A 23,030-nucleotide genomic window follows, 5' to 3' on the forward strand; every position below is an offset into this window, starting at 1 on the left:
GTGGCCCAGCCTTCTCAATCAGTAATCCCTAAGCCTTTCTGTGATGAAGGCTGCCTATTAGCTAAGTGACTTTAGTGGCCAGAGCAGGTGTCTGGAGTTAATCACTAGAGTCACAATCAAACCTGGAGATCACAAATTGGGATCAGAGCCAGGATGTCAAGGTGGAGTCTGTAGTCAGGAACCAGAGCCAGGGATCACAACTGGACATCAGGAACTGGAGCAAGCAGGATATTAGCGAGGAAAAGCACAAGTCATGGACAAAGATGGAGGCATGCAGGGTAGAAGCAGCAGGAGCAATATAATGGAAGACTAGGCACAGTGGTGGACATGAGTGTTGACAAGCCAATGAACTACTGCTCTTGCTGCCCCTGACAGTCAATCAAGTTGCATGGCAAATCAGGCAGCTGTTGCAGACTAGCTGTATTGATGAAGCTGCCTGAAGACTAGCTCCATTGTGGGGCCTGATTCCTGACCCTACCTGCATTATAATTCACGCTGTTTTATTGTAGCCTTTCAACTCTCATCCCACCGAGCATCCATCTTAGTATGTTACTTTTGGCTGTGTGAAGGAGTTGTTCTCTTTTCCTCATTGGAAAGTGTTCAGCCTCACCTGTATGTCATAACTGGCAAACGTACTCACTTTGCGCTTCCGTTTACTTTGTGTATCTTATCTCAGAGAATTCCCATCAACTCCATCCATGTACACCAAGCAGTCTTCATGCAGCTCCCCAGATCCGCATCCCCAAAGGGATCAAAATAGAACTGAGGTATTGAAGTTTGTGCAGTTCAGACTCTACATTGTCTAGTTTTATGGACTTTTCATTGACCCTGTCAATGAAGTACTACATATAGTCTGTTTCTTGGCAGCTGATTCATAAATCATTTTCTCTTAAGTCAGACAGATATAGTTCTGGGTCCCTTTCTACTTCATATTGATCTTCTTGGTACAACATAATGTCTTTGTTGAAATGTAGACTTCATGTAAGCCCCTCCCCATATCTCCTGCAGCAATGTGTCCGTTACAGTTACAAACAGAAATGGGTTTATGGCTGATCATTTGATGGAGACCCGTTCCTGCTGTGAATGACACCCTGTATTCATAGCTGTTTCTTGCAACTGTTGGGCTACCCTTGTACGTGTCCATCATAGTGAGAACATACGTATCTGTCAGATTGCACCACTATAATTCTGTAGGGGCTGTGTCATAAATCTTTTCTAAATCCATTGGCACTGTATACAGTGGCATTTCTCTCTGTACTTCTGCAATGTTTGGTCTGGAAACACTGTATCTATTGTTGCCTTTCTTGGCAAAAAACCAAATTGGTTGTCACTTACTTGGGTGCTCTAGCCCTTTCCAAAAACTTTCCTCTGTAACTATTTCCAGTTGTTTCATTGTGTAACTCATTAACTCTGTATCAGAGGGGTAGCCGTGTTAGTCTGGATCTGTAGAGCAACGAAGGGTCCTGTGGCACCTTATAGACTAACAGAAAAGTTTAGAGCATGAGCTTTCGTGAGTTAACTCACTTCTTCATTAACTCTGTGTGTTTGTAATTAGTACAGATCTCATTTATGCCTAAAGATAGAAACCAGTGTGCTCTCTCCACTCATCGAGTGTTTTTTCCAGTGTGAATTAAGCAGAATAACTTTGTCATCACTCTCTCATAGCCTGATGGTTTAAATTCCTCAATTGCTATGCTGCCTGGCCACATTGCTTCATCATCTTTAATGTTCTCTGAGTCTTCACCATGGTGATAGGTGTTGTAAGATTACTGATTGCGCATACTTCCCTCAGTAGTATTCATTTTCACTGATTTCTTTTCATTTAAGCTGTTTACTTGCATCTCCTGATTTCACTACTTTCCACCAGTACTCATATGTATTCATCTGTTACACACTTCACAGCTCTGAAATTTTCTGTGCTCCTTTGCCTAATCTTGCTTACTCTCTACTGTCTCAGAGGGGTAGCCATGTCAGTCTGTAGCTTCACAACAAAAATACAAGCAGTCTTATGGCACCTCAAAGATTAACAGTTTTATTTGTTAGTTAATGTGCTTTCATGGGTAAGACCCACTTCCTCAAATTCTGGAGCAGAAATGAACAAATACCCTTCATCAGTAATTGTGCATGTGGGGCTTTAAAAGTCTGAACTTTAGCTTCCACAAGTGTTCTTTTCACCCTTTTCCTTTCCCAGCTTGTACAATAGACCTCTGACTTGCGTGGAGGTTGTCCTGTGCAACCCTGCATAGTCAAATTTCAATTTACTTGGGGGAGCCAAGAAACTGACCAGCGCAGCAGGTCTTGTCAGTTTCCTGTCTCCTGTGAGTGCCAGGGAGCTGGGAGCCAGGCTACAGCTCCCTGCTGCTCACAGGAGCAGGAAAACTGACCAGCGCAACAGATCTTGTCATTGTCCTGTCTCCTGTGAGCTGCATGGAGCTGGGAACCCGGATCCAGCTCCCCGCAGGAGACTGCCCAGTGCTGCATTGTTGGTCAGTTTTTTGGCTCCCCTGAGTGGCAGGCAGCCCAGAGCCAGGCATCAGCTCCCCACCACCCTGAGCTGTATTAAACTGTATTCCTCATAACTTTTAACTTTGTGCTGTTGCTTACACTTGCCCTTCACTGCCTCTTGCACGTCATTGGAACACTACCACTTCTCCTTCCCATGACATGCCACTCCTGTTTTTTGGCCACAGGCCAAGCACAGGATGGGCTCTGGTAGTTCAATTTCACTTTTTGTACACACGTCTCGTACTTTTGTATTCTTGGCTCTTTTATTACACATTCTCCTCTCCTCTCTTTTCTGACCCACTGATGTGTCTCCTCTCGCCTCCTGGCCTGTCTTTGTATTCTGTACAGTTTTTCATGCAGGAGATGCCATTTATTATAGTTGTACAGTGCTTGGCACAAGGCGATTCCAGTCTGCTAGGTCTCTGGGTACTCCTGCGATTTAAATATTTAAAAATAGTACCTGTGTTACCAAAGTCAATTGTCACTGGTGGAGTCTGTTCAGGTGCTGATTTTAGGGTTATGAACCCTCCAGGATAGGCCTGGAGTCCCCCGGAATTGGCATTAATCTCCCAGGGACTATTGAAAGCAATCCTGGAGATTGTAATAGGCATTTAAAAAAGATTACATCATGTTGGGAGGGACAAAAAGTCTGCTGGAATAGCTTCAGTCAGAGCAGGCAACCCTAACTAATTTTCTCCATCCTTTGCAGGGGGACCTGACAGTCTTGCTAGGATCCTGGGCAAGGTGGGCAGAGCCTCAGGAGGACTGGGGGGCAGCCAGCCCTCAGTGCTGCCCAGATTGCAGCACCCCACCCTCCCAGTTTTCAGAGCTCCCTGGAGTGTGCCACATGCAGTAGCAAATGGCAGTGGCCAGAAGCCCCAATCCCTTTTGAATTGCCGGACACTGGGGCAGTTGCCTTCTTTTCCTTCTTCCCCACTCATGGGTCAGTGGGCCGGATCCTTTGTCTTCATTTAATTGCTGCCATCTTTGATGACATTAGAACAATTTACTGAATCTGACATTAAAAGGGCAGATTTTTATTGTAGGTTTTTCAACTGTAGTGCGGAAGATTAGGAAATATTTATATCCAAGCCCTTTTCAGTGCCTGGAATAAAACACAGGTAGTGGATGTACTGTGTAGATACGGCTTATGGCATCTTAGTTGACACTTCCAAATTACTTTTCATTGGCCTATCTGGGCTTTGTTAGCTATACCATAAATTCCTGCTGTTGGAGAACTTCAGACTGAAGTTCTCCTGGGTGAAGAGTCTGCTTTCCTGTGCAGATTTGGAATCTTATTCCTGTTTTCAACTCATCCTTCAACTCTGCTTCCCAAGCTAGAAACTGAAGTCATCCATGGTCTTGTGGTCTTTTCTGTGGCTTACCTAAAGTTCTACACTCTCAACATCCAAGGGCGGGGGATAATGCTTACTGTTGCTCTAATATTTGGAAAGTTGGATGATACTGCCCTCATCCCTCCCCAAAACCTCATTGGTATGTCCTGATATTTTGTTTTGCTTTGTAGCCTCTAACACTGTAATTAGATGTTAACAAATAGTCAAAATGATGAATCAGAATGGTGAAGCCTAGCTAACGTTTTGTCAGCAAAATGAGATGTGAAATTCTGATTTGTTTAGACTTTGTTTAGACTTTCCTCATACAATTTTGTTGAAATTGACACGTTCCCCATTTCATATTTTGATTTCAGCGAAACTGCATTCTTTTATGAGATTTTGTTGTCGATATTTTTAAACCATTCTACTGGGCATTTTGCTAGTGAACTATCTAGAACTCTCATTCCTATGGACATGCAGTATGTACTTCTTTGTTCTATTTTTATGATGATAAGAACAGAAATCAGAGTTTTTCAGGCAATGGAAACTGCAATGCAGTAACACCCCAATTATCTGATGTAATTGGAACTGACAGTGGGATAACTGAAAATGTTGGATGGGGGTGGTCATGGAAGGAGAGGGCAGAGTGGGGAGCTGCCTGAGCCCCTTTGAAATTATGGCAGCTGGCTCCTTGGGGTGGGCTGCGGGATGCCAGCTGCCGCAGACCAGCTCTCTTGGGATGGCTCACTGGGTGGACAGCCCTTGCCAGTCCAGGGAGCTGAGACCCGGCTGTCCAGGGCCAAATCACTGCAGCCAGTTTCCTGGTGGTCAGCTACTGCTGGTCCTGGGCCATGGAGCTGCCACTGGCTCTGGGACAGGGAGCCCTGGCTGGCTGGGATGGTTTGCCAGCTGCCCCTGGCCAGCTCCCCGTACTGGGCGGGGAGCACTGCTGGCCCCTGTGGGGCCCCTGGCTGCCCAAGGCGTGCTGCCAGCTGTGCAGTGCTGGGGGAGATTATCCAACCCCCAGTTATCAAACATTCTGTTTCATCACACACCACGTCAGGCGGTGTCGGATACAATGGAGTGTTGGTTAACTGGGGGGTGGGGGTGGGGGGGTCAGATAACCAGGGTTTGCCTGTATATCATTCCTCTCTGTTTTTCCCTAAATAACCTGCCTGTTTGTATTCTGAGCTCAAAAAACCACGGAGGCCGTTGGATTCTATGTTGATGAGTGCCACACTGAATGAGCATTGTCTTGTGATTCTCTTATACTCAGCATTTCAAAATGTGTCACAGAAAGGCGTTGCAGAAAAGTAAATTGCATTATGCACTTAATATCGACAGCTATGTGAATGCTATTGCTATGGGCAGTCGTTAAAATGCAGGCTCTAATTTTGCTTAGAGAGTCCCATGTCCACTATTATCTGTGCGTGCAGAACTGAGCAATGATCTTCTTAATGACCTTAATTCTAGAGATGGCTTACTGGGTGTCTACATGCAGTTTGTGCATTGGGAATCATTGGCAAAAATTGTTCGTGTTCTCAAATCTGTCACTGATATGATGGTTAACAGCTAAATAACTTTTGCTATTTAAACATAGCATAATACAGCAATTAGAGCTTACTGTAAGTTTTAGTTGGCTACAGTCTGTTTTGTCCCCTACAGTCCAAAATAAAGGATGACTTGGTGTTCACAGCACACCCCACATTGTCACACCAGAATGACATTTATCACATCACCTTGTGACGTGATTACGAATTCATTAACACAGTCATTAGGTACGCCTGTCTGTCTGTCCCTGCTCCCAGGTATAGAGAACTTGTATTGATCACAAAATTTATTAATTATTAAGCATTATGTAAATAGAAGCCAATCACAACCAGAGTCTGCTGGTGACAGAACCCTGTAGCTCTCTGCAGATGAGAACCCACCCACCAAAATGGAGATGACCAGTGGCGTCTGAAGCCAGACCCAGAATAATATACACTTCACATATAATTAAAGGCTTAATAGAACAACAGCACTACTAGTAGTAAAGTGTCTTTCTGGTGCAGCAAAGAATTGTCAATGCTGCCCTCAGTTATATTGCCGGTGTGGAACTGGGTCAGGGGTTTGCAACCTGTGGCTTCAGTTTAAGGACTTCTTTGTGGCACCCGATGTTATAATTGTAGGCTGTGGCCACACTTGGGCAAAACTTTGAAATAGCCATGCAAATGTCATTTCGAAGATTACTAATGAGGCGCTGAATTGAATATTCAGCACCTCAGTAGCATTAGGACGCTTCTGGCTGCGGTGTTTCACAAGCGCTGCTTTCGAATGTGTGCGGCTCGGCTCGGCTACATGGGGATTCTTTTCGAAAGGAGAGGGGAATAAGGGGATTTCAAAATGTGCGGGGTCCTTTTGAAAAGGACCACCATGTAGCCATGCTGCGCGCCGCGGCCAGAAGCGTCCTGATGCTAATGAGGTGCTGAATATTCAATTTAGTGCCTCATTAGTAATCTTTGAAATGGCCATTTGCATGCCCATTTCAAAGATTTACCCAAGTGTGGTCACAGTCGCAAAGTTTTTTGGGGAAAAAAAAAACCTAACAAAACCTCCTGATTATTTTTGATAAACAGTGAACATCTAAAAGCCCAAAAATGAACAACTCAGATCTAAATAGGAAACGATATGTGATCTTAAAATGTTTGCTAACTCCCCCAAACATCCTCCAGACAGAAAGAAGGTTTGGGAGTGAAAGTCAGGACAACACCAGCACAAAAACACATGGAAGGAGTGAGGAAATAGAATATGTAAAAAGTTTGTGAACATCCTGAAGTAAATGTGTATCAACATTACAAATCATTGTGTGTACGATGTTCTTAAAATAGTGGTTACAAAACGTATGGTCTGAAGTTATTTGTTAAGGACCGTCTCGTATTCACATGCATTGCGGCTCTTCAGTTATTGATTTTTTTTTTTACCAAATTGGAAGAGATGTCTCTTATTGCTATTTTGGTTGCTGATCCCTGAACTAGGTGTTCTGACCTATTTATCTATGTGCAAAGGTGCTACTCATCCCAGTGCCCAGGAAACTGTAAGGGAAGGAACTGTTTTGTTTCCTGCAAACTGGTTTCCAATGAAGCTGTGCTGGAATCAAACAAAACTTGCCAACTTTCTTGATTTCATTGTGCAGTATGCAACTTTTGATCTGAGCTGGTGCCAGTTGCATGGAGACATGAGCCACTCCTGTCTCTGACTGACTGCCTTCTCCTCTTCCCTGCCTCCTGGGAAATCAGGTCTGCTTCAGGAGTCCAGAGCGCTCTTCCCATATCCCAGCAGGACCCAGGAGAAGTTTTAACTAGGGATGTATGAGGAGAGGGAGCAGGTTACACCAGGTCAGAGGATGGGAGGGGAGAAGAAGAAGCCAGGCCCTGCTCACTCCCCTTCAGTGGACAAATGAGTGTGCCCCTCTCCACTCAGTTCCTGTCCCTGCTCTCCCAGGGGAGAGAAGGGGAAGGCGAAGATGGCTGCAGCTTCCTCCCCCAACCTGAAGGCTGGGGTTGGAGGACGCCTAGTGGAGCTTGAGGAGCATGGGTTGGAGATGTGGGATTCCAAGGAGTATAACTGGAAGGCTGGAGGAGGGGGCAGATGTGGGGCTGGTCTTGGGGGCTAGAGAGAATCTGGAAGCTCTGCATCCTCAGGCAGCCAGTGAGAGCTCCTGTAGCAGGAGCCCGGTCACGTCACTGTGTAAACTTGGGGAGAACTGGCAATACACTAACTGCACATGCACAGTGGGGGTGCAGGAAGGCCTTCAAACATTAAAATACAGGGTAAAATCCCCAATATAATCTTGGGGGAGAAAAGGGCTTTTTAGTCTCTGGTTTGTGATTTTTGAATTTCTAGACTTGGCATGACAAAGAGAGAGGCTTGTACATACTTGAGTGTGTTAATATATCTGGGGCTAAATTAATTTTACATGATTTTTCCATATGTTCTTGCTGTAAAACTTGGAAAGCTACTCAGTTAATTATTGAAGAATCAGTGAAACTCTTCTGCACTCACCAACTTGCACTTCATTCTATAGTCTGCCTTTTTTTTATGGAGTTGCTGAGATTAGCATCTGTAAAGTCATTGTTAGAGTACAGGAGCATTTTCTGCTTCCAAATACACAAGAGATTAACTCAGAATTCACGTTCCCTTTTCCTTCCTTGCCACTTAGTGAAGGGCTTCTCCTGAGGAGGTGAAAGAAAGGGAGATATTCCAGTGGATGGATAGGATTTAGGGCTCATCTACACTGTTTTGGAAGACTGACTCGCTCAGGGTTATCTTCCAGGTTTTGATTTTGTGTAGGTTGACCCCGTGCCCCTCATGATATACGAGGAGTATGGAAGGTTGAAGGCAGAAACTCTCGCATTGACCTTCCCCTGTTAAGACAGGCAACTTAGCCAAGTGTAGATATGTCGATTTTTAACTAGCAAATTGGTGTAATTAAAGTTGCGTATGTGTGGTCAACTTCTGCTCATGCATCTGACTAAATGGGTCTTTGCCCACGAAAGCTTGTTCTTCAAAATATGTTAGTCTATAAGGTGCCACAGGACTTCTTGTTGTTTTCTATGTCTAGTGTAGACAGGCTTAGTAATTGAATGGTGAGGTCTTGTTTAAGCCTCAGGATTTAGGAGGTCTGTGTGTGTAAGCTTGCTTGTTAACTGTTGTATGATAGTAATTCTTTCTAGCCTAAAAGACCTAATAACTATTGTTTTGATGGTTTGACCATCCTACAGTCAACTACTGCTGGAATTTTGTGACTTTAGTGTGACCAACTCTGTTTTATATTTAACAATGAGTTTTCTTTTTTTTTTTTCCCACAATTGAAGTAGGATTTCAACATAGCAAACTCTTCAATAATGTAGAGATACATTCATTCTCTCTCTCTCTCTCTCTCAGGTATAGGAGTTTATTCTTCATAGGAATAGGGCAAAGATTTTTTTAAAAGGACTAGTATTATTGGTGCACATGAAATACTTTACATAAGCCTAGAGAGAGAAGGGGAATGGGGGTATTTTTTAATTGGATCAACTTCTGTTGTGAGAGACAAGGTTTTGAGCTTACACAGAAGCTTACAGCTCTGTAGACCAACATGAAAGTTGGTCCAATAAAAGATAAGACCTCACCTACCCAGTCTCTCTGATTTACTGTGCCGAACATGGCTACAACAACTCTGTTGTTTTACAGGAGCATGACATTTTCCTTGAAAATCAAAATGCTTTGCAGCGTCTCATATTTGACACCCAAAAATCACTAGGGAGTTTTGAAAATGTAGGCTGTTCTATCTAACCAGACTAAATTCCTTTAAACTAGTGGAATTTATAGATGCTGCCAGACCACTGGCAAAGCTTATAAAGTTCATCTGGACCCAGTGAAGCTGTCAGGTGTGGTTTGGTGTCACTTTCAGAAGGTCTGTCACCTGGCCCTTTTAGTCCAGTGCACTGGACCACAAGTAGGATTATTCAGTAAAACAAACAGGAAGTTTCTAATCCAAGCTGGCTTTGACTTTTTATGATGTCTAACTTTTCCTAAGGAAATATTTTGCCTAACGTTGAGAATTTAAAAACAAACAAACAAACGAACAAAAAACCCTGTGGCTGGAGACTACACATGCAAAATTTCAGGAAGAAAGGGAATATATTTTAGTGATGGTGAAAATCTGTTTTACAATGGAAAGAAAGTGGCATTCTGAGTTATGTAGTAGTAGTATATAACTCCAATGACAAGCGTACATAGGGTATGTCTCTGCTGCTCCACAGTTTGGAATAGAGGGGTGTGTGTAGTTGTGCTCACCAAGGTGTTGCACTGAACAACTTTTTTTTCTCTCTCTGTTACATATTCATCATGCCTGTTCACTTTCAGCACTGTTTGCAGATCTAGAGAAGTGGGTTGGCCCTATGAAAACTCATCACCTAATAAATTATTGTGTAAGTCTTTAAAGTGCTGCAGGACTGTTTTTTTTGTTTAGCAAAGATACAGACTAACACTGCTATCTCTCTGTGACTTAACTCTGCCGTGTGGCTAAACACAAAGCTCTTCAAACAGGATTCCATTAATGCAAACTGGGACTCTCTTATTTTGGACCTGCAGTACCCACATGACGGGAGTGACAATTCACCACTCTGGGGCACACTATTATTACATCCAGACTTCAGGGCATTAGACAAGTTCTTAGGATGGGTCTATAATGGATTTCATACTGAAATGCCTTTACAAACATGAACTAATTAGTATGAGTTACAACAGTAGAGTCATTTTCCGGAATGTGTATATGCATGTGTGTGTCTGTGTGAGGAATGCATGTGTGTTCATACTACTAAATAATAATACTGGGTTGTGTATCAGGAAATTCACCAACTTGTTTCTAGAGTGAGCAGAACTACATAGGCCAGGGGTGGGGAACCCCCAATCTGGACTGCAGCTTGCCTGGATCCAACCCCTAACGCTCAGGGCTCCTCTCCCCAGTATCTGGCCTCCAACGGGATGGGAGGCATGGAGCCGCCCAGGCTCTGCCGGGAGGTGGGGTGGGGGGAACAGGAAGCAGCTCCGCATAGCACTGCTGCCCCTCCCCCAATTTGGTAAGGGAGAGGGGCAGCGGCAGTGCTGCATGGTGCATGGATGCTTTATTCTACTCCTCTTATTGGCTGGTATTCCAGCCAATTGGAGCAGCTGTGGGTGGTGTCTGGGAGTGTGAGGGTGGCACAGAGCTATGTGTATCCTTAGGGTGCTTCACAGATAAGCTGCACCCCCATCACCTAGACCCCAGATCACCCACTCCCCACCCATTCCTGCACCCTCTCCCACCCAACCCTCCTGCCCCCAGTCTGCTCCCGCACCCTCCCTCCCGCTCAGACCCCACAGCCCACTTCCTGGCAGAGCCCTCCCACACCAGAGCCTAGAGGGGCCCACAGAATGTACTATTTCTGCCCCCCCCCCACCCGCTCTGGGGCGAGCGTGTGAGAGGAATGAGGGCAGTGTCTCCTTTTTGTTTGCTTTTCATTTAGGGTTTTTTTTTGTGGGGGGCAGGAGGGGGCTTCTCACTTGAGCAACCCCTGACTGAATCCTTTTTGTGTCAGTGGCCCCCAACCCAAAAAAAGTCCCCCACCCCTCACATAGGCCACACTGTCCCTAGTCCCCTCCCCGTTCACTGCTGCCCCCGAGCACCGGAACCTGGGGAATTACTGGGGGACCTGGTGCCAGCAGCAGGGGTCGGTGTCTCCCCATCTCCTTGTATTCACTGCGGTGAGGAGAAGCAAAGTGACCCAGTCCCAGCCTGCTGCACTCCTCTGAGTCCAGTTCCCAGAAATGTCACTTGGGGAGCAGCGTGAGCTGGGGGCCGGGGCGCTCTGCTTCCTGCTGTTGCAGTGAAGTGGTGTGTCCCTGCTTGGAGAATGGAGTAGAATGGACCACTGGGAGCTGCAGTGGTGTAGTGGGACAAGAGGCAGCACACAGAACTGTCTCCTCCCTATACCTCTCCACCCCTCCACTTCTGTCAGGGTCCACAGAGGTGAACCAGCAGCAAGATGGTTCTGCGAACAGTGTGGGGCCATGGCATGCAGGCAGCTTACCTGAGCCCTGATGTGTCACCAGATTTTTAGCAGGAGATTGTGACTGACTGGCAGAGGCTCCAGGATTGACCAGTCAATTGTGATCAGTGAGTTGGTGACCAAAGAACTGTATGTAGTTGTGGCTTTATATTTGCAGAGTTCCCGTACCCTCTCTTACCCTGAGCCACTGGGCTGCAATCCTTGAAGCCCCTGGGTTAATCTAGCCCTGGCTACCTCATGCTGGAAACCACTTGCCCATCATGGGCTCTGATGATGCACTGTTGATTTTTCTTTCATTTCCTCCGACATTTTCCTTGCATGCTTATTATTGGTTTGTGTAAGTGTAATGACTAGAAGTTGCTACAGAGATCTGCATCTGTGTAGGCTCTTGCTAAACCTGATTATATCAGCTGATTGCATAACTATGACTTCACAATCAGGGTGTTTCCAAAATTTAGTCTGTAGCTGGGTAAGGGGCTGTTAGATTTACAAGTTAAGCAGATAAGGACATTTGGAGAAGTGTTGTCTTGAACAGTATAATTAGAGCCCTCTGGTGATACAAAATTAGTATCAACATCCATTCCTTAAAAATAGTCCACAGATATAAACTGAGTATCATCTGATGCATGATCTGCAAAAAATGTTCCATGGATATAAAGTGGATTTGAAGTGTAGTAGGTTTGTTTGTTTTTTAAGATCAGGAATTTTAAACTTAGATATTTTCTTAGGAATGAACAAAAAAAAATGCCAGTCACGATAAGATAATTCCACTAGGATTAAATCAATATATTAATACAAATATTCCTGGCATCTCCTTCTTTCCATAGTCCAGTTTTCAACACTTTTGTGATCTAGTCTTAGTCTGTTGCAGAAAATTCCCAGTTTACTTAAGCAAAAATCCCATTCATTATAACTCAAATATTCATTGAAACATGATGTTCAGTGGTTGGATCTAGGTGTAATTAATCACTATATTTGAAATTTAGATTATGGGTTGGTTCAGTGTAAACAGTTAAAATGACAGAAGTCATCAAACCACTTTCTTCTTCAAATGTTAAAAGTTCTAGATGGCTTTATCTTCCGTTTCACCTCACAAACCTGAAAATATACATGGTAAAATTACATTTCTTTCCCATGGAAGTGCAGGTGGAAGGACTTTGGCTTTAGAATACAGTGGTTTGAGCATTGGTCTGCTAAAGTCAGGGTTGTGATCTCAATCCCTGAGGAGGCCATTTAGGGATCAGGGGCAAACATATCAGGGATGGTGCTTGGTTCTGCCAGTAGGGCAGGGGACTAGACTAGACCTCTCAAGATCCCTTCCAGTTCTATGAGATGTGTGCATGTGTCACTATTACTTGACTCTGTTAGTAATTTTTCTAGCAGTGTGTTTTTTGTTTATTATAAATCTCCCTTTCAGTTAGAGTGAGATGTCATTAGACCAGGCAGTGTCCCATCAATGAACACTGGAGCTCTCTCCTTGTTTCAAGAAGGTCAGAACGTAGACTTACTCAAATGGCTGCCTCAAAGCTTTATTTCCTGCAGTTATTTTTCTGTGTGATTTAGGTAGGATAGTTTTATGGGCCTGGAGCAGCATGTACAAAGCACACATACAAAGATTTTTTCCCCTGTAATCTGGTGCAGTGGTAGCCACTTCTTAGTTAAGATTGCAATTGAAATTCCATTTCTAGCCTAATTTTGGTTCCTCATCTAAAATAAAAATACATTGGTAGGATCAATATTGGTGCAAATGACATTATCTGCAAAATTTTGAAATAAATCCAAGAAAAGATTCTTGAATAAATCACTCTAGCATGAGATATGATAAATGCCACCCCAAAGTTCTTCTATTTTTGTCTCTGTGTAGTTAAAAAAAACTCGGAAGGGAGTCCCTAGCAAAGATCTTATGACTAGAACCAAGTATCAGAAGGGTAGCTGTGTTAGTCTGTATCCGCAAAAATGATGAGAAGTCTTGTGGCACCTTATAGACTAACAGATATATTGGAGCATAAGCTTTCGTAGGCAAAGACCTGCTTCATCAGATGCACTTTGAAGTGGATCTTTGCCGATGAAAGCTTATGCTCCAATATATCTACTCGTCTATAAGGTGCCACAGGACTTCTTGTCACTTTTGTGTAAATTTGAATGTAGTCATATTGCCAAAGAATGTCAGCTGCTGTGATCCTGGCTTTGCTAATTAGAGGGTGGCCTGCATTTTCTTTTTAAACAGAAAACAAATGAATCCTGAAGTTTGTAGAGAACTCAAGTTGCTGGATAGATGTGTCAGTGGAAAAAATACTTCCCTGCTACCTCTAGTTAAAAAAGCTCAAAAGAAGTTTTTTCCCTTATGCAATGCTGGGAGATGTACAGAAGAATAAAGAGCATCTCTCCTCCCTCTTAGTTCCTCCCTCACGTCAACAGGAAAGAAGCCCTGGTTCTGACTAACCACAGATCTGTACAAAGGAGGGCCTAAGATCTGAGGCTGGGGATAGCAGGAAGCCTGGGATGGTGAGTGGACCACTTCCCATCCTCTTCCTCTTCCCATGGATCCAGGAGGTCTGCAGGATGGGAAAATTGCAAGCAAACTGTCAGGAGATCATTGATTGTTCCCCCCAAGCCTTGGGCTCATTTAGGCCTCCCTCTTTCAGGCTAGTGAGAGGCTACTTAGGGACCATCCTAATTGCTAGTGGACTTTTTTTTTTTTATAAATCCTCACCAACTGTTCCTGTTCTGGCTACAGGGAAGGGAGGCTTTCTCGCAGCTTGATTATAGTTCTCAGACTCCTTGACATACTCTACTCTCTTAAGTCTGTCTTTGTGTCATCTTAGCAAGTCTCCTCAGAGTAGTGCTTTGTGGTGGTACTCCAATTATGTGAAGGCTGTCTTTACAATTTGCTCCCTCTGGCATGTGAAGTCTTTCTGCAGGGACTCTCTCACATGCTGCAGTTGTGTTTATTTCTCTTGTGTGGAGTAGGAAGAGTCATGATGAGAGAGAGAAGTTGCTGTCCCATAGGAAAAACCCAGTTATTTTCCCACTGAAGCCAATGGAAAGACTGGTCTGCATGCCTGGTACTTCCTACCAACTAATACAGCAAGGTCCCCACATTCAGGAACGTTAAGTTTATTCAATTATTCGTGAGCAGCTGCTTCCTGGGGCCCCAGGGCAGGGAGTGCCGGCAGCCACTGCTTCTTGGTGCTCCAGGGCAGGGAGCACTGGCGGCTGCTGCTTCCCTGGGGCCCTGGGTAGGAGCGCTGGCAGCCACTGCGTTGCTGGGGCTCTGGGTGGGAGCCTTGGCAGATGGGGCTCCAGCTGGGGAGTGCCGGTGGCTGCCATATTTGCGAAATTCAACTTTTGCGAGAGTTCTCAACACCGAACCCTTGCGAATGTTGCGACCCTGCTGTAATGAGGTTTCAGTTACAGCATCATATTGTTTTTAACACCTTCTGAGTGTGATATAGTCCATGGTGTCCATTGGAACACTGGGTTGGAAAGATCAATGTTTCTCAACTAGAGGTGTGTGTACCCTTTGAGGTACACCAAGGTCTTCCGGGGCTACATGAACTCATCTAGATATTTGCCTAGTTTTACAATTGGCTACCTAAAATAAAAAAGTAGTAAAGTCAGTGCAACCTAAACATTAATTCAGACAATGAATTTTTTCTCAATATTTCTATTCCAATTCATTTATTTGATAAGAAGATGATGGAAAGTCTGCAAGTTTTCAGTAATTGTCTTCTGTGATATTTGTGCCTATTTTTGTAACTAGTTTTTAAGTGAGGTATAGCTTGATGGCATACAAAAAAAATCTGACTCCTGAAAAGGATACAGTAATCTAGAAAGGTTGAAAGGCACTTGTTACTTTAGGGCCATGTTTCTCAACCATTATGCAAGATAAGTCTGGAGTGTACTTACCTTTTTTTTTAGTAAAAGGTGTACTTTACTTTTAAAAAGGTCGAGAAACACTGAGAAAGATTGTCAGTGCTTCTTGTAAGGACGTTTTTATATTCCTGCAGAATATGTTGTGAATGCTTTAGGGTTTTTATTTTGTTTTTGACTTGCTGGAGGAAGTGGGAGGATAATCTCACCCATTTGCATAACATTTTTGAGCAACTGTTATTACTTATCTTATTGTTCTAGGTGCACTCTTTATAGCAAGTGATGCTATTTTATTTCTTATGAATTACTTTAAATTGCTAGCCAAGTGTCTGTGGTTTCTTCAGTGTAAACTAGGTTGAACTCACTGACTATGTAAGAAAAATAGTTGTGAAGTTATATTCTTTTGTTTTTCCCTCTGTTCTATACATACTTTGACCTTCTATTTACTGACCACATACGAAGTTTTCTGGAAACAAAAAACCCAAGAATAGGTTTTAATTTCAGTGTGTCTCTTCTTTTTCTTTCATCAAACATATGATTCATAATTAAGGCTTTATGTATCAACACCTTCCCTGTTCCTCCTCTTTTTCAGAGAAGAGGGAAGCAAAATTAAAAGTAGCTTTTAGAAATGCTAAGTCTTTGCCATATGCATATTTAAACGTATTTCTAAATACTTTAATTTGTAGTACTTCTGGTTTTTTAATTAAAGTGGAAAACTGTATTTGGATAGTTACATTATTTTGAAAAACTCATGATGTAGATTGTCTACAGAAAAAAACGCTTTCAGCTGTGCATGTGATTTAACTTAGTCTTGCCATGTTATGATTGTGCTTGAAATAATTTGCAGCTTGATGGCGAAGGAACTGCATTTAGAAATGAATTGAAAGATAGCCCACAGATAAAAATGGTGTGCCAAATTGCTCTGATTGTGATGAATGTGTTATGTGCAAGTTGTTGTTTGTTGTTTCCTTCTTTCAGGATTAAGTATTGTAATAAGCAGAGGCCTAATGCTTCAAATTATCTAGCTGAGATAGTAGGGGAGGAAAGGAAGGAATGAACATCAGGTTAGCATTGCATTAACTCCTTTATGACGCTTTCATTTCCCAGAATACAAAATGATATTGTGGTTGGCTTTTTTTTTCTTTCTTAAAATTTCTGGCATGTTACAGTCTGTTTGGTCTTTGCGTCTATGGACTCCCCCATCTGTCTGTTAATTGCTTAGCCACCAGCTTAGCACTGTTGAGTGGGCCTTTTATCGGAGGGAATTTGAGTCCATCAGAATTTGCCACCAGAGGCAACTCTCCTCGGGGAACAGAAGGGTCTGTCTGAGCCTGGCAGGTTACACTGCAGTCAGATTGCACTCATTTTCTTTTTTGCCAAGAAATTTAAAAAAAAGAGACTTTTAATGATTCCCTCCTATTCATCAGTGCTGGATTTATTGCGTAGGTGATACCACATTAATAGGATGAAGCAGTAGAATTACGGAAAGAGAATAAAGGATATATTTTTTATTTTCAGTGAACTGACAATATTAATTTAGTGGTATTTTAATTCAGGCAATAAGTTTGTTCAGCACTATCCTGAAGTGACTTGATGTCAAGGGGACTTTTGCTACTGATTTAATGGGAATAGGATTTGGCCTCTTGTGAAGAAGACAGGAAAGACATGGAAGTGTGCACATGCAGAAGAGATCATTTACTATAATATGTGGTGTGCTTGCTTTATCTTCTAGCTTTTCTTTTTCTCTGAAATATTAATTTTTTAACTCTTCTTTATAAATCTTTTCCTCTTTCATATGCTGTATTAATTGGTTCATATGTTAATAGTTCCTGAACTGTTTTCCCTGGTATCCAGTTATTTTGTCATTATGAAGAGCCATAGTTTAGATTTTTCAGACTTTTATTACATGCTTCTTACGTCTCTGTTGTGGTGTCTGATGACCTAGTGCACTGATAACTAGTATTCATACCTATCAGAAACTACCTATATTCTAGACAATTGAATATGCACTATATTGATGTAACACCTGCTGTACCTGTACACAGTTTTTGCTGAATGAGCTATGTCAGCCATGGGGGTGAAAGGGTATGTGTGGTTTCCTTCCCCTCTCTCCATACTCCCAGTGGGCATAGCTGTGCTGGCAGGACTCTTACTGCACACACAACTAAGCTGAAAGAAGAGTGCTTGTGTCTGTGTAGCTCAGGGCTTCTCAAACTTCATTGCATCGTGACTCATTGTCGTCATCAGCAACTGTGGGCTCAGCACCCGTTGGTTTCTGATGCCTCTCTCACTATCTCCTTCCATCTTTCCCTGTCCAGTGCGGAGTGGCTTAGTTTCTGTAGACTAGCTCCGCACCAATCTACTATATCATCTACCCATTCTCTGTGGGGTCTGCCTCTCCTATTCGAACCATCCATTATGCCAGATACCAGGGTCTTGACCTTTCATTCGCAGTTCATTCTGCAAATATGCCCAAATAGTTGTAGCTTCCGTTTTACAACTTTCTGCAGGAGGTTCTCTTTCGGCTGTATCTTCCTATATAATTCCTCATTGGTGACCTTCTCCAACCATCCTATTCTCAGGATATTTCTATAACCACTCCTCTCAAATACCAATATTCTTCTCTTCAAATCTTTCACTGTCATCCATGTCTCACATCTGAACAACATGCCACTAAATACACATGTTTTCAAGATGGTCAGCTTCATTGCTAAGCTAATCACTTTGTTTTTCCGGATCTTACCCATCGCCTTCAAACTCGCTCTTGCTTTGGATATTCTAGTTGCTATTTCCTTCTTACAGTCTAGATCATATGTTGTTACTCTCCAGATAGTTCAATCCCAGCTACACTGATCTTTCTTCCTAGTTCCTTATCTCTGAATACCATTGTTTTTGTTTTATAGATGTTCACAATTAGTCCGTACCACTTCCCTTCTTCGTTTAGCACCTGCACCATTTTTGCTAGCTTCTCCTCATCTTCCTCAGTGATAACTGTATCATCTGCAAACCTCAAGTTGTTAATTCTTATCCCATGCACAGATATCCCTTCTACCTCTTCCTTGATCTTGTCCATAGTGATGACTTTCTGCCAACAAAAATTACTGCACAACCCCAGGAGGGAAGAATGAAGCCTTAGCTCTCCTGAGCCCTGCTGCTCTGGGGTCATGGGGGAAACGCTGAAGCCCCAAGGCTTCAGCCCAAGGCAGCAGCCTCTGTGACTGGAGCACCACCACCCGTGGCTGAAGCGCTTGGGCTTTGGCCCCTGGCACTCAGGCTTCAGAAAATGTTTAAGGGGTCGCAAGTTAAGTTCCCTCTAAGTTGCAGGGCTGTGGAGTGGCCTGATAAGCCCTGCACTGCTTCTCAAGGCTTCCACACACAGGTGCTGTGGCAGCGGCTGGCTGGGGTGGGAGGACTGTGCCTCATCCCCAGCTGTGGCAGCTCCCTACTGGGGTTGGAGGAGAGGCACGCTTCTCTGGCTCCAGCAGGGAGCTGCTGCCGCAGGCATAGGAAGCACTCTTTCTGGTCACAGTGGAGGGATTTCATGGCCAAAGGCAAGGAGCCTTTTTGTCAACTCAACCCAGCCTCAACAGGGCTGCCACAGAGGCATCTGTCCACTAGACCAGAGCTGCTGTGGTGAGAGAAGATGGAGCAACCCTGTCTCCAAGGAGAGCCTTTCTAATTTGAGATACACAACTCCTAGAACTGGAATGGACCTTGGGAGGTCATCTAGTCCCAGTCCCCTGCCCTCCTGGCAGGACCAAGCACCATCCCTGACATCTATTTGCCCCAATCCCTAAATGGCCTCCTCAGGGATTGAATTCACAACCCTGGGTTTAGCTGGCCCATGCTCAAACCACTGAGCTATCCCTCCCTCCGTACCTCAAATCCCTTGTCCCTAGCCCCACCCCAGAGCTTGCACCACCAGCTAGAGCCCACCCCACTACCACACGTCAAACCCCTCAGCCCCACCCCTGCCCCACCACCTCATCCATTTGCAGAATGTAATTTGTCATGTGCACCAATAAAGATGTGATGGGTCGCTCATCATCTCCATATTAATGCACATGACAAAATTCATTTTGCACACGTACATAAAAAAATTAGAGGGAACACTGGTCATGACCCACTTTGGGATCCTGACCTAGAGTTTGAGACTGGCTGCCATAGCTAATATGGTTTGGGGAGATGAATTCCTTCTGGCATACATAGATCTTCATTAGGGCATTCTGTCAGCTTTGGGGTTGCCAACTGTCCAGGATTGGCTTAGAGTCTCCTGGAACGGGCACAGATCTTCAAGTGACTATTAGAATCAATCAGGTATTTTAAGAAAATGACATTATGTCATATTGTGGGGGTGGGGGAGGTGTCCCCGAATAGCTTCAGTAGCAGTTGGCAACTGTAGTCAGCTTAGTTATACTAACACAGGCTCGGTAGTTTAGAGGTGGCCTAAATTGTAGGTACCTGCCTGATTCTTTAATCAGTTGCGCTCCGGCAGTACATTCAGACACTGAGGAGCAGAAGTGCCCCTTTGTGTCAGTGAACGGAGTCTGGTTGCAATTCCTGTGCTGGTTTCTAAGCCACCCTCCTCACAGCTCCTGTGGGAGAGGTTTTGTGAAGGGGAGTTGCTGGAACAAGATGGGTTCAGACAGTGGCTGATCCCTTGATGGCCACTGCCAGCTGATACAGGTTAGAGCAGCACCTATGCCCCCCTCTAGATTATTGTCCAGGGCTGGGCAGAGAACTATGATGCTGTACCCAGCTCCCTGATGGTTCTCCTGCCCTGCTCCCACACTCTCCACACATTCAGAGGAGAGCAGATGCAGCAGGAAATCTTGGTCAGAATCTCATTATTTTGTAAACATTAATGAACGAATTCTCCCAGTATCTCTTTAAATAGACAAGTATTATCCTCCTTTCCAGTGTGAAGAAAATGAAGCACAGGGAAGTTCAGTTTTTCATCCAGAGTCACAAACAAAGTTTGTGTTGGTAGTTTATGATGAGCCACTTGCTGACTATTTTATGTAAGGTGTTATTTGCACATAGTGTCTGTACGATATTCTGTAGAAAAGAACCACTGTTTTTATTAGGTAAGTATTGTACATAATATCCATTCCCAAAGATTCAGTTTACGAGAAGGCCACATTTCAACATGTTATGCAATTTTGAAGTAGTGCTAAAGTAATGACACAAATCAATAAAATGGAGGAGTTTCAAAGCAGAGACACCTGCCCATGACTTTCTCTGCAGAGCATTGATATGAGTTGTCGCTGAAACCCAGGGTTTAATTCTCAACTCTAATTCTTCTGGATTTGTTTGTCAGATTTATCTCCATCAACTATATCTGTGTGCCGTCTCTTTTCTTGGTTTCAGATGTGTATTTTTCACTGACTTATCTGCCTACTCTATCGTTTCATTTTTGGTAAAAATTATGTTGTTGTATTCTTATGCTTAAATGGAAGGTGCACCTTGAATTCTGACCCAGATCCTTTATTACTCTTTAACATATTTCCATTGGCAGACTGATCAAGTCTTGCAGGTTTGGTGGGGAATCACACATCTTATTGAATGCAGGTTGAACCTCTCTAATCTGGCACTCTGTCGTCCAGCAACATTTGTAATCTGGAATTATTTTAGTTAGTCGGAGATCCCCTTATCATGGTTTCATAAAGTTTGTGTGCAGCCAGTGTCCGTGCCCTCAGTGTTCTGTGCTGTTATTTAGCTGTAATTTACCCCATGTCTTCTAAGAGCTGATGAAGTGGGTCTGACCCACGAAAGCTCATCACTAAATAAATCATTTTGTTAGTTTTTAAAGCTCTACATTTCTACCTCTTTGCTTTGCTTTCTAAGAGCCCAGTTAGCAGTGGAAGTGTTGGTAAAGCTGCTAGACAATATTGACCTCCCATGGTCTGGCAAATTCTCTGGTTTGGCACTGGTTGGGTCCAAGGGTGCTGGACTTGAGAGGTTCAACCTGTACTCTGAGATTAAAGTCTAAAAATGGCCATATTGCATTGAAACAATGGCCCATCTATTCCAGTCCTGTCTTCCAACAGTGTCCAATGCCAGATGCTCCAGAGACATGAAGAGATCAGTGAAACCACTAAGCAATCCAAACCCTGTCATTCAGTTCCAGCACCTGGCAGGCAGAGGCTTAGGGGCATCCAGAGTGGTTGCATCTCAGGCCATCTTGGGTAATAGCCCTTGGTAAATTAATTTTTGTATTAATTTATCTGATTATTTTTACCAGGTTATAATTTTCGCTTTTATAACATCCCCTGGCAATGTGTTTCGAGCTAATTACGTATTGTGAGAAGTACTTCCTTTTAATTGTTTTAACCTGATGCCTGTTAATTTTACTGAGTGGCTGTGGGTTCTTGTGTTATGTGAAGGAGTAAATTATAGTTCCCTCTTCACTTTCTCCATTCTTGATTTTACAGACCTCTACCATATCCCCCATTAGTCATCTCTTCACCAAACTAAAATGTTCCAGACATTTTAATGTCTCCTTGTGTTACACTCCCCAATCACTTTGTTCCCCTTCTCAATACATTTACACACACACACACACACATCTTTTTTAAGATGGGATGACCAGAACTGCATTCAGTATTTAAGATGTAATGTACCGTGGATTTCTGTAGTGATACTATGATATTTACTGTCTTATCCATCCCTTTCCTAATGGTTCCTAGTATTTGCTTTGTTCATTGCTACATACTGAGCAGACAGTTTTTCAGAGAACTGTCTACAGTAACTCCCAAGATGTCCTTCTTGAGTGGTTGACTCATTTCTTACATCAGTCCCTGGAAAAATCATGGAGGGGCTCCTCAAGGAAGTCATTTTGAGGCACTTGGAGGAGGGGAGAGTGATCAGGAATAGTCAGCATGGATTCATGAAGGGCAAGTCACGCCTGACCAATCTGACTAGTTTCTACGATGAGATAACTGGCTCTGTGGATAGGGGAAAATCAATGGGTGTGATTTATCTTGACTTTAGCAAAGCTTTTGATACGGTCTCCCACAATATTCTTGTTGGCAAGTTAAAGGAATGTGGATTGGATAAATGGACGGTAAGATGGATAGAAAGCTGGCTAGAAGGTCGGGCCCAGAGGGTAGTGATCAACGGCTCAGTGTCGGGATGGCAGTCGGTTTCTAGTGGAGTGTCCTAAGGTTTGGGTCTGGGTCCTGTTCTGTTCAACATATTTATCAATGATCTGGATGAGGGATTGGATTGCACCCTCAGCAAGTTTGCGGATGACACTAAGCTAGGGGGAGAGGTAGATATGCTGGAGGTTAGGGACAGGGTCCAGACTGACTTAGACAAATTGGAAGACTGGGCTGCAAGAAATCTAATGAGGTTCAATAAGGACAAGTGCAGAGTCCTGCACTTGGGCCGGAAGAATCCCAAGCATTGTTACAGGCTGGGATCCGACTGGCTTGGTAGTAGTTCTGCAGAAAAGGATCTGGGAGTTGTAGTGGATGAGAAGCTGGACATGAGTCAACAGTGTGCTGTTGTAGCCAAGAAAGCTAATGGCATATTAGGTTGCATCAAGAGGAGCGTTGCCAGTAGATCTAGAGAAGTGATTATTCCTCTTTATATGGCTTTGGTGAGGCCACATCTGGAGTACTGTGTTCAGTTCTGGGCCCCCATTTACAGGAAGGATGTGGATACACTGGAGAGGGTCCAGTGGAGGGCGACCAAAATAATTAGGGGGCTGGAGCATATGACTTATGAAGAAAGGTTGAGG

At 43.7% G+C, this 23,030-nt stretch overlaps 1 protein-coding gene across 8 annotated transcripts in view; it reads left to right on the forward strand.

Annotated features, from left to right (window-relative positions):
- TBL1X (transducin beta like 1 X-linked) overlaps window positions 1-23,030 on the forward strand; it is a 296,176-nt gene that overhangs the window by 39,073 nt on the left and 234,073 nt on the right. Inside the window, exon 3 of one of the 8 annotated variants that reach the window (XM_074992672.1) lies at window positions 9,729-9,793. The exons of the other annotated variants lie outside the window; for them this stretch is intronic. The gene's annotated coding sequence lies outside the window, so the exon portion shown is untranslated. The remainder of the gene's footprint in view (window positions 1-9,728; window positions 9,794-23,030) is intronic. 8 annotated transcript variants of the gene reach the window in all.

The sequence above is a fragment of the Carettochelys insculpta genome, chromosome 1 (genome assembly GCF_033958435.1).
Source record: "Carettochelys insculpta isolate YL-2023 chromosome 1, ASM3395843v1, whole genome shotgun sequence".
Lineage (NCBI taxonomy): Eukaryota > Metazoa > Chordata > Testudines > Carettochelyidae > Carettochelys > Carettochelys insculpta.